Raw genomic sequence first — 11,305 nt, 5'->3', positions numbered from 1 at the left:
AATACCTCATGCTCCCACTTCGTTACATAACGGTTCACCATACGTGCATGCTACGGGAATGACAAACCTCAACACAAGTATTTCTACTAATCCACAACTACCCACTAGCATGACTCTAATATCACCATCTTTATATTGCAAAACTATTGCAAGGAATCAAACATATCATATTCAGTGATCTACAAGTTTTATGTCGGATTTTATGACTAACCATGTGAATGACCAATTCCTGTCATCTCTCTAAATAGATATAAGTGAAGCAAGAGAGTTTAATTCTTTCTACAAAAGATATGTCCACGCTCTAACAAATATAAGTGAAGCAAAAGAGCATTCTACAAATGGCGGTTTTCTATGTAAAGAGAAACAAGCAATCCAAACTTCAAATGATATAAGTGAAGCACATGAAGCATTCTATAAAGCCATACACAAAAGATATAAGTGAAGTGCATAGAGCATTCTATAAATCAACCAAGGACTATCTCATACCAGCGTGGTGCATAAAAGAAAAATGAAAACTAAATGCAAAATACGCTCCAAGATTGCACATATCGCATGAACGAAACGAATCCGAAAACATACCGATACTTGTTGAAGAAAGAGGGGATGCCTTCCAGGGCATCCCCAAGCTTAGACGCTTGAGTCTCCTTGAATATTTACTTGCGGTGCCTCGGGCATCCCCAAGCTTGAGCTCTTGCCTCTCTTCCTTCTTCGCACATCGAGACCTTCTCGATCATCGAACACTTCATCCACACAAAACTTCAACAGAAAACTCGGTAAGATCCGTTAGTATAATAAAGCAAATCACTACTCTAAGTATTGTTGCAAACCAATTCATATTTTGTTTTTGCATTGTGTCTACTGTAGTATAGCTTTTTCATGGCTTAATCCACTAATATAAATTGATAGTTTCATCAAAACAAGCAAACTGTGCATCAAAAACAGAATCTGTCTAAAACAGGACAGTCTGTAATAATCTGAACATTCACCATACTTCTGATACTTGAAAAATTCTTCAAAAATTAGGAAAAATAAAAAATTTGTATATAAAGACAGTGCAAAAGGAATCAGAACCGTTTGACGCTCCAGTAAAAAAATGTAAAATCGCGCACTACAGCCAAAGTTTCTGTCCTGCACCGTACAAACCATCAAGCAAATGTAAACATCCTAAAGGCAAACCTTGGCACATTATTTTTATAATAAAATGGAATTGTACAAGGGGATAATTATTTTTGTTGAAAAGTTTATGTAATCAAGATTCACAAAGTTTCAGTGAGCATGAACAAAGTTCAAGGAGCTCTCCCACTTCAACAATGCTTGTCTTTCTCACTTTCACTTTCCTTTTTGAAAAGTTTTGGGTTCCCCTCTTTATTTTTGTTGTTTTTAAACTATATAAAAGCACTCAACAGAAATAAATGACTCTCTAAAACTTCCGGGTTGTCTCCCTGGCAGCGCTTTCTTTAAAGCCATTAAGCTAGGCATATAGTGCTCAAGTAATGAATCCACCCGGATCCCAAGGTATATCAAAGCCAATTTTAATTAACAATGATTTTATAATTTAGTAGTGAGCACAAAGTAACATATATCATGCAACAACGAAGTCTAACCCTCTTCCTATGCATCGGCATGTCATAAAAGAACAATTCATGCACACAAAGTAAAGGCCAATGCATAGTATAAACAGTTTCTTGCAATTTTATCATGTGGGAAGCATAGAGAGGTGGAGATATAGTTCCTCTCTCATAATAATTGCAAGTAGGAGCAGCAAGCACATGCATATTATATTCATCAAAATCATCATGCGTAACAGTAAAAGGCAACCCATCAATATAATCCTTAATAAGCACAAACTTCTCCGATATAGTGTTGTTTGGAGAATTCAAAAAGATAATAGGACTATCATGCATGGGTGCAATAGAAACAATTTCATGTTTAACATAAGGAACTATAGCAAGTTCATCTCCATAAGCATAATTCATATTCGCATCTTGGACACAAGCATAGCAAGCATCATCAAAAAGGTATATTTCAAAAGAATCAACGGGATCATAGCAATTATCATAGCATTCATCCTTCGGTAAGCATCAAGGGAAATTAAACAATGTATGAGTTGAAGAGTTACTCTCATTAGAAGGTGGGCACAGGTGATCAATCCGCTCTTCCTCCTTTTGTTCTTCGCTCTCCTCCTCATCTTTTTCATCTAATGAGCTCACAGTTTCATCAACTTCTTCTTCCATAGATTCCTGCAAAATATTAGTCTCTTCTTGGACAGCGGAGACTTTCTCAATAAGTGCATTAATATCATAATTGTATTCATAATTCTCATAACAATATTTAAGGATAGCTAAATTTTCAGGTCTATAAACCGAATCATCAAAGTCTTCAAACTCTTTAAACATAGATTCAATTTCATAAGCACCCATAAAAGCAACAAATTCTTCTATTTGTTCCACATCATAGTAATCATATATACCATTAGCATAAGAAGCTAAGGTTTTATTATCATTAAATTCACATGAAAAGGGAAGGTGTGGAGCCTTCATCCTAGAGCAACAAGTATAATCATTTCTCAAGCATAGTTGCCTAGCATACCACTTCAATATATGAATTTGATCCCATAATAGTTTCCCTTTTTGTGTCAAGCGGTAATCCCTAAAGTATTCACGTTGATCCAACGTTACTCCCATTACATAATTGAATGGGGTTTTCTCGGGATTATTAAAGTAGTACATAATATCTTTCACATAACCAGCATCAAGGGTTTTAGGAGGTTCCCCATCTCCATGAGCAGAAAGTACACCTATTTTTTTTGGTATTTCGTGTTCCATATCCATAACTAAAGATAAAGAACAACTAAGAACAACAAATAAAAATTACTTAGTGATAAAGCAAACAAGCACACACGAGAATATTCACCCACGCTATTGCTCCCCGGCAACGGCGCCAGAAAAAGGTCTTGATAACCCACAAGTATAGGGGATCGCAATAGTTTTCAATAAGTAAGAGTGTAGAACCCAACGAGGAGCTAAAGGCAGAACAAATATTCCCTCAAGTTCTATCGACCACCGATACAACTCTACGCACGCTTGATGTTCGCTTTACCTAGAACAAGTATGAAACTAGAAGTACTTTGTAGGTGTGATAGGATAGGATTGCAAGATAATAAAGAGCACGTAAATAAAAAGTAGGGGATGTTTAGGTAAAGAAATGACTAAGTTAATTTTAGTAAAGAGCTTTTTGTTACGAGAAAATTATTTGTCCTTAGGCAATCGATAACTAGACCGGTAATCATTATTGCAGTTTTATTTGAGGGAGAGGCATAAGCTAACATACTTTCTATACTTGGATCATATGCACTTATGATTGGAACTCTAGCAAGCATCCATACTAAAGATCATTAAGGTAAAACCCAACCATAGCATTAAAGCATCAAGTCCTCTTTATCCCATACGCAACAACCCCCTTACTCGGGTTTGTGTTTCAGTCACTCACGCAACCCACTATAAGCGAATCATGAACGTATTGCAACACCCTACAGAAGGGATCCCTCACGCTTGCGCAACATGGAGAGCACCATAGGACAACACCATAATAAAACATGCAACTCAAACCAATCTGGATCATAAAATAGCCCATAGGACAAAACAGATCTACTCAAACATCATAGGATAGCCATACATCATTGGGAAATAATATATAGCGTTGAGCACCATGTTTAAGTAGAGATTACAGCGGGTAAGAGAGAGGTTACACCGCTGCATAGAGGGGGGAGAGTTGGTGATGATGGCGGTGAAGTTGTTGGTGAAGATTGCGGTGATGATGATGGCCCCCGGTGGCACTCCGGTGCCACCGGAAGCGAGGGGGAGAGAGCCCCCTCCTTCTTCTTCTTCCTTTACCTCCTCCCTAGATGGGAGAAGGGTTTCCCCTCTGGTCCATGGCCTCCATGGCATGGGAGGGGCGAGAGCCCCTCCGAGATTGGATCTGTCTCTCTGTCTCTTTCTGTTTCTGCGTTCTCAGATTCTACCCTTTCACCGTTTCTTATATTCGCGGAGATCCGTAACTCCGATTGGGCTGAAATTTTAACACGATCTCTATCCGGAAATTAGCTTTCTTGCAGCGAAATAAGGGCATCAACCGCCTTACGGGGTGGCCACGAGGGTCAGGGGCGCCCCCCTGCCTCGTGGCCCCCTCGGGCATCGTCTCGCGTGGAATTTTCTTCCCAAAAATCATATATATTCCAAAAAAATCTCCGTCAGTTTTTATCCCGTTTGGACTCTGTTTGATATGGATATTCTGCGAAACAAAAACATGCAACAAACAGGAACTGGCACTAGGCACTGGATCAATATGTTAGTCCCAAAAATAGTATAAAAAGTTGCCAAAAAGTATATGGAAGTTGAATAATATTGGCATGGAACAATCAAAAATTATAGATACGACGGAGACGTATCATGGTCGAGCAAGATGGGATTTGCCCCTCCGATCAGGAGAGATATACTCTGGGCCCCTTGTGTGATCCGACTAGGATAAGCATGGCCATGCGACAAGGATTATGATATAATCCGGTTTGTGGTCTACATCACTGGAACGAGAAAGAGGTCGGGCTAGCACAAGAATGACAGTCTCGCCTTGAGCCCGACAATATATATCGTGTGGCAAAAGGAATGGAAGTGTGATGTACAGGTTTGCCTAACCAGCTTCATAGTTTGTTTGGTGTTCGGCATGCCTTGCTAGAGGCCGCTACCAACTGTGCAGTTCGGAGGTGATCCGAACTGCGACCAAGCCGGCTTGAACCTAAGGGGTCGCGCGCTTAAGGGAAGGAACCTACGAGGTCGGATCCGAGGACACTGGTCGGATGTGATCCGAGCTGTATTCGGATTGTGGCCGAGTAGACTTATGGGCTTTAGGGTCCGTGAAAGGCCCAAGTGTTGAGCCTATAACGGATGCCTATATAAAGTGGAGGTGCCGCACACTCACGCGATTGATCGCTTCGGCGCTGTCACTAGGGTATGCATGTGTTGCGAATAGACACCTCCACCCGCCGTCGGTTGTGTGATCGGACCTAGCAGTCCGCCGCATGACGTTCCTCCTGCACGCGCGGATACCGTTAGAGGCGGTGCACTTGCGCTGCTCCGGCAAACCTATACGTGGGAACCGACTACCGGCTGTACGAGCGAGATAGGACGAGGAGGAGACGATCCACGCGGACGTGCTGCCCAAATGATACGTCTCCAACATATCTATAATTTTTGATTGTTCCATGCTATTATATTATCAACTTTGGATGTTTATGGGCTTTATTATACACTTTTATATCATTTTTGGGACTAACCTATTAACCCAGAGCTCAGTGCCAGTTTCTGTTTTTTCCTAGTTTTAGAATATCGTAGAAAAGGAAAATCAAACGGAGTCCAATTGACCTGAAACTTCACGGAACTCATTTTTGGAAGGAAAGCAACCCGGGAGACTTGGAGTCTACATCAAGGAAGCTTCGAGGAGGCCACAAGGTAGGGGGGCGCACCCACCCCCTAGGGCGCTCCCTCGACCCTCGTGGGCCCCTCGTGGCTCCCCTGACGTACTTCTTCCGCCTATATATATCTCCATATACCCTAAAAACATCCGGGAGCACAATAGATCGGGAGTCCGCCGCCAAAAGCCTCCGTAGCCACCGAAAGCCAATCTAGACCCGTTCCGGCACCCTGCCGGAGGGGGCAATCCCTCTTCGGTGGCCATCTTCATCATCCCGGTGCTCTCCATGATGAGGAGGGAGTAGTTCTCCCTCGGGGCTGAGGGTATGTACCAGTAGCTATGTGTTTGATCTCTCTCTCTCTCTCGTGTTCTTGAGGTGATACGATCTTGATGTATCGCGAGCTTTGCTATTATATTTGGATCTTATGATGTTTCTTCCCCCCTCTACTCTCTTGTAATGGATTGAGTTTTCCCATTGAAGTTATCTTATCGGATTGAGTCTTTAAAGATTTGAGAACACTTGATGTATGTCTTGCCGTGCGTATCTATGGTGACAATGGGATACCACGTGATTCACTTGATGTATGTTTTGGTGATCAACTTGCGGGTTCTTCCCATGAACCTATGCATAGGGGTTGGCACACGTTTTCGTCGTGATTCTCTGGTAGAAACTTTGGGGCACTCTTTGAGGTTCTATGTGTTGGTTGAATAGATGAATCTGAGATTGTGTGATGCATATCGTATAATCATACCCGCAGATACTTGAGGTGACATTGGAGTATCTAGGTGACATTAGGGTTTTGGTTGATTTGTGTCTTAAGGTGTTATTCTAGTACGAACTCTAGGGCTGTTTGTGACACTTATAGGAATAGCCCAACGGATTGATTGGAAAGAATAACTTTGAGGTGGTTTCGTACCCTACCATAATCTCTTCGTTCGTTCTCCGCTATTAGTGACTTTGGAGTGACTCTTTGTTGCATGTTGAGGGATAGTTATATGATCCAATTATGTTATTATTGTTGAGGGAACTTGCACTAGCGAAAGTATGAACCCTAGGCCTTGTTTCAACGCATTGCAGTACTGTTTACGCTCACTTTTATCATTAGTTACCTTGCTGTTTTTATATTTTCAGATTACAAAAACTATTATCTACTATCCATATACCACTTGTATCACCATCTCTTCACCGAAATAGTGCACCTATACAATTTACCATTGTATTGGGTGTGTTGGGGACACAAGAGACTCTTTGTTATTTGGTTGCAGGGTTGCTTGAGAGAAACCATCTTCATCCTACGCCTCCTACGGATTGATAAACCTTAGGTCATCCACTTGAGGGAAATTTTCTACTGTCCTACAAACCTCTGCACTTGGAGGCCCAACAACGTCTACAAGAAGAAGGTTGTGTAGTAGACATCAAGCTCTTTTCTGGCGCCGTTGCCGGCAGGTGAGTGTTGGGGATCATAGCAGAAATTTAAAATTTTCTACGCATCACCAAGATCTATCTATGGAGTAATCTAGCAACGAGAGAGAAGAGAGTGCATCTACATACCCTTGTAGATCACTAAGCGGAAGCGTTGCAAGAACGCGGTTGGTGGAGTCGTACACGCAGCGATTCAGATCGCGGTCGATTCCGATCTAAGCACCGAACAACGGCGCCTCCGCGTTCAACACACGTACAGCCCGGTGACGTCTCCCATGCCTTGATCCAGCAAGGAGAGAGGGAGAGGTTGGGGAAGACTCCGTCCAGCAGTAGCACGACGGCGTGGTGGTGGTGGAGGAGCACAGAACTCTAGCAGGGCTTCGCCAAGCACTACGAGAGACGAGGAGGGAGAGAGGTATGGCTGCGCCTAGGAGAGAACAACTCATGTGTTGGGCAGCCCCTAGACCTCAACTATCTATAGTGGGGGAGGGGGCTGCGCTCCCTCTAGGGTTCCCACCCCAAGGGGTGCGGCAGCCCCAGATCCCATCTAGGGTGGCGGCCAAAAGGGGGGAGAGGGGGAGGCGCACATGGGGTGGGCCTTAGGGCCCATCTGCCCTAGGGTTTGCCCCCTTCTTGTCTTGAGGCGCCTTGGGCCTTGGTGGGGGGCGCCCCAGCCCACCTAGGGGCTGGTCCCTTCCCACTATTGGCCCACGCAAGCCTCTGGGGCTGGTGGCCCCTCCCGGTGGACCCCCGGACCCTTCCGGTGGTCCCGATACATTACCGGTAATGCCCGGAACACTTCCGGTGGCCAAATCCTCACTTCCTATATATCAATCTTTACCTCCGGACCATTATATAACTCCTCGTGACGTCCGGGATCTCATCCGGGACTCCGAACAACATTCGGTAACCGCGTACATACTTTCCCTATAACCCTAGCGTCGTCGAACCTTAAGTGTGTAGACCCTACGGGCTCGGGAATCATGCAGACATGACTGAGACAACTCTCCGGTCAATAACCAACAGCGGGATCTGGATACCCATGTTGGCTCCCACATGCTCCACAATGATCTCATCATATGAACCACGATGTCAAGGATTCGGTCAATCCCGTATACAATTCCCTTTGTCTACCGGTATAGTACTTGCCCGAGATTCGATCATCGGTATCCCGATACCTTGTTCAATCTCGTTACCGGTAAGTCTCTTTACTCATTCCGTAACACATCATCCCGTGATCAACTCCTTGGTCACATTGTGCACATTATGATGATGTCCTACCGAGTGGGCCCAGAGATACCTCTTCGTTACACGGAGTGACAAATCCCAGTCTCGATTTGTGCCAACCCAACAGATACTTTCGGAGATACCCGCAGTGCACCTTTATAGCCACCCAGTTACGTTGTGATGTTTGGTACACCCAAAGCATTCCTACGGTATCTGGGAGTTGCACAATCTCATGGTCTAAGGAAATGATACTTGACATTAGAAAATCTTTAGCATACGAACTACACGATCTTGTGCTAGGCTTAGGATTGGGTCTTGTCCATCACATCATTCTCCTAATGATGTGATCCCGTTATCAATGACATCCAATGTCCATGGTCAAGAAACCGTAACCATCTGTTGATCAACGAGCTAGTCAACTAGAGGCTTACTAGGGATATGGTGTTGTCTATGTATCCACACATGTATTTGAGTTTCCTATCAATACAATTCTAGCATGGATAATAAACGATTATTATGAACAAGGAAATACAATAATAACCATTTTATTTTTGCCTCCAGGGCATATTTCCAATAGTGAGTGCTTGAAGGTATATCTTTATATCTTGCAATTGAATCTTTTTGTTTCTTGTTTTAGCACTAATTTAGTTTATAAAAGAAAACTATAAAAAATGGAATTGATTTTATCTCATATGCTTCATCTTTCTAATATCTTTCGTGAGTATGATGGAAAGGAAAATTGTGCCAAAGTGTTAGAAGAAGAATGCATTAAAATGTTTGGCACTAAATCTTTGAATGATGAGCATGATTGCAATGTTGTTAGTATGAATTCCTTGAATATCCATGATGCTAATGATATGCAAAGCCACAAGCTTGGGGAAGCTATGTTTAATGAAGATGATATTTTTAGTCTCCCAAGTTTTGATATGCAAATTTATAATGATGATAGCATGCCTCCTACTTATGATGATTATTGTGATGATACTTATGCTATAAAAAGTAGTGATTATATTTATAAAACTTGTCATGCTTATGATTACCCCTTTTATGAACATTACTCTTTTAATGTGGAAACAATTTATAGTATTCGAGTCTCTTATGATACTCCCACTATTCCGAATGAGAAGAATTTTGCTTATGTGGAGAGTAATAAAAATTCTATGCTTGTAGATCATGAAAAGAATACTTTAGGTGCTGGTTATATTGTTGAATTCATTCATGATGCTACTGAAAACTATTTTGAGGGAGGAACATATGCTTGTAGGAATTGCAATAATATCAAGTTTCCTCTCTATGTGCTTAAAGTTTTAAAGTTATGCTTGTTTTGCCTTCCTATGCTAGTTGATTATTGTTCCCATAAGTTGTTTGCTCACAAAATCCCTATGCATAGGAAGTGGGTTAGAATTAAATGTGCTAGTCATATTCTTCATGATGCTCTCTTTATGTTACAATTCTTATCTTTTATGTGAGCATCGTTGAAATCATTATGCCTAGCTAGGGGCGTTAAACAATAGCGCTTGTTGGGAGGCAACCCAATTTTATTTTTGTTCCTTGCTTTTTGCTCCTGTTTAGTAATAAATAATTCATCTAGACTCTGTTATTATTGAGTTTTTATGTTTTAATTAGTGTTTGTGCCAAGTAGAACCGTTGGGAAGACTTGGGGAAAATCTTGTTGATCATGCTGTAAAAAACAGAAACTTTAGCGCTCACGAGAATTACTGCCATTTTTAGTTGGAAAGTGATATTTAGTTACTTCTTTTTGAAGATGATTAATAGATAAATTCATCAGGTCCATAAATTTATTTGAGAATTTTATGAGTTCCAGAAGTATACGTTTGATCCAGATTACTACAGACTGTTCTGTTTTTGACAGATTCTGTTTTTCATGTGTTGTTTACTTATTTTGATGAATCTATGGCTAGTAAAAGAGTTTATAAACCATAGAGAAGTTGGAATACAGTAGGTTTAACACCAATATAAATAAAGAATTAGTTCATTACAGTACCTTGAAGTGGTGATTTATTTTCTTATACTAACGGAGCTTATGAGTTTTCTGTTAAGTTTTGTGTTGTGAAGTTTTCAAGTTTTGGGTAAGGATTCGATGGACTATGGAATAAGGAGTGGCAAGAGCCTAAGCTTGGGATTCCCAAGGCACTCCAAGGTAATATTCAAGGACAAACAAGATCCTAAGCTTGGGGATGCCCCGGAAGGCATCCCCTCTTTCGTCTTCGTTCATCGGTAACTTTACTTGGAGCTATATTTTTATTCGCCACATGATATGTGTTTTGCTTGGAGCGTCATTTTATTTTATTTTTTTTGCTTGCTGTTTGAATAAAATACCAAGATCTGAAATTATTAAATGTTATAGAGTCTTCACATAGTTGCGTAATTATTCAACTACTCATTGATCTTCACTTATATCTTTCGGAGTAGTTTGTTGTTTCTCTAGTGCTCCACTTATATCTTTTAGAGCACGGTGGTGGTTTTATTTTATAGACATTGTTGAACTCCCATGCGTCACTTATATTATTTTGAGAGTCCTAAACAGCATGGTAATTTGCTTTGGTTATGAATTTAGTCCTAATATGATGGGCATCCAAGAGGGATATAATAAAAACTTTCATATAGAGTGCATTGAATACTATGAGAAGTTTGATACTTGATAATTGTTTTGAAGATATGAAGATGGTGATATTAGAGTCATGCTAGTTGAGTAGTTGTGAATTTGAGAAATACTTGTGTTGAAGTTTGTGATTCCCGTAGCATGCACGTATGGTGAACCGTTATGTGATGAAGTCGAAGCATGATTTATTTATTGATTGTCTTCCTTATGAGTGGCGGTCGGGGACGAGCGATGGTATTTTCCTACCAATCTAACCCCCTAGGAGCATGCGCGTAATACTTTGCATTGATAACTTGTAGGTGTTTGCAATAAGTATGTGAGTTCTTTATGACTAATGTTGAGTCCATGGATTATACGCACTCTCACCCTTCCACCATTGCTAGCCTATCTAATACCGCGCACCTTTCGCCGGTACCTTAAACCCACCATATACCTTCCTCAAAACAGCCACCATACCTACCTATTATGGCATTTCCATAGCCATTCTGAGATATATTGCCATGCAACTTTCCACCGTTTCGTTTATTATGACACGCTCCATCATTGTCATATTGCTATGCATGATC

This window comes from Triticum urartu, chromosome 7A (genome assembly GCF_056163025.1).
Source record: "Triticum urartu cultivar PI428250 chromosome 7A, HENAU_Tu73, whole genome shotgun sequence".
NCBI classification, from domain to species: domain Eukaryota; kingdom Viridiplantae; phylum Streptophyta; class Magnoliopsida; order Poales; family Poaceae; genus Triticum; species Triticum urartu.
This window is presented reverse-complemented; position numbering follows the sequence as displayed.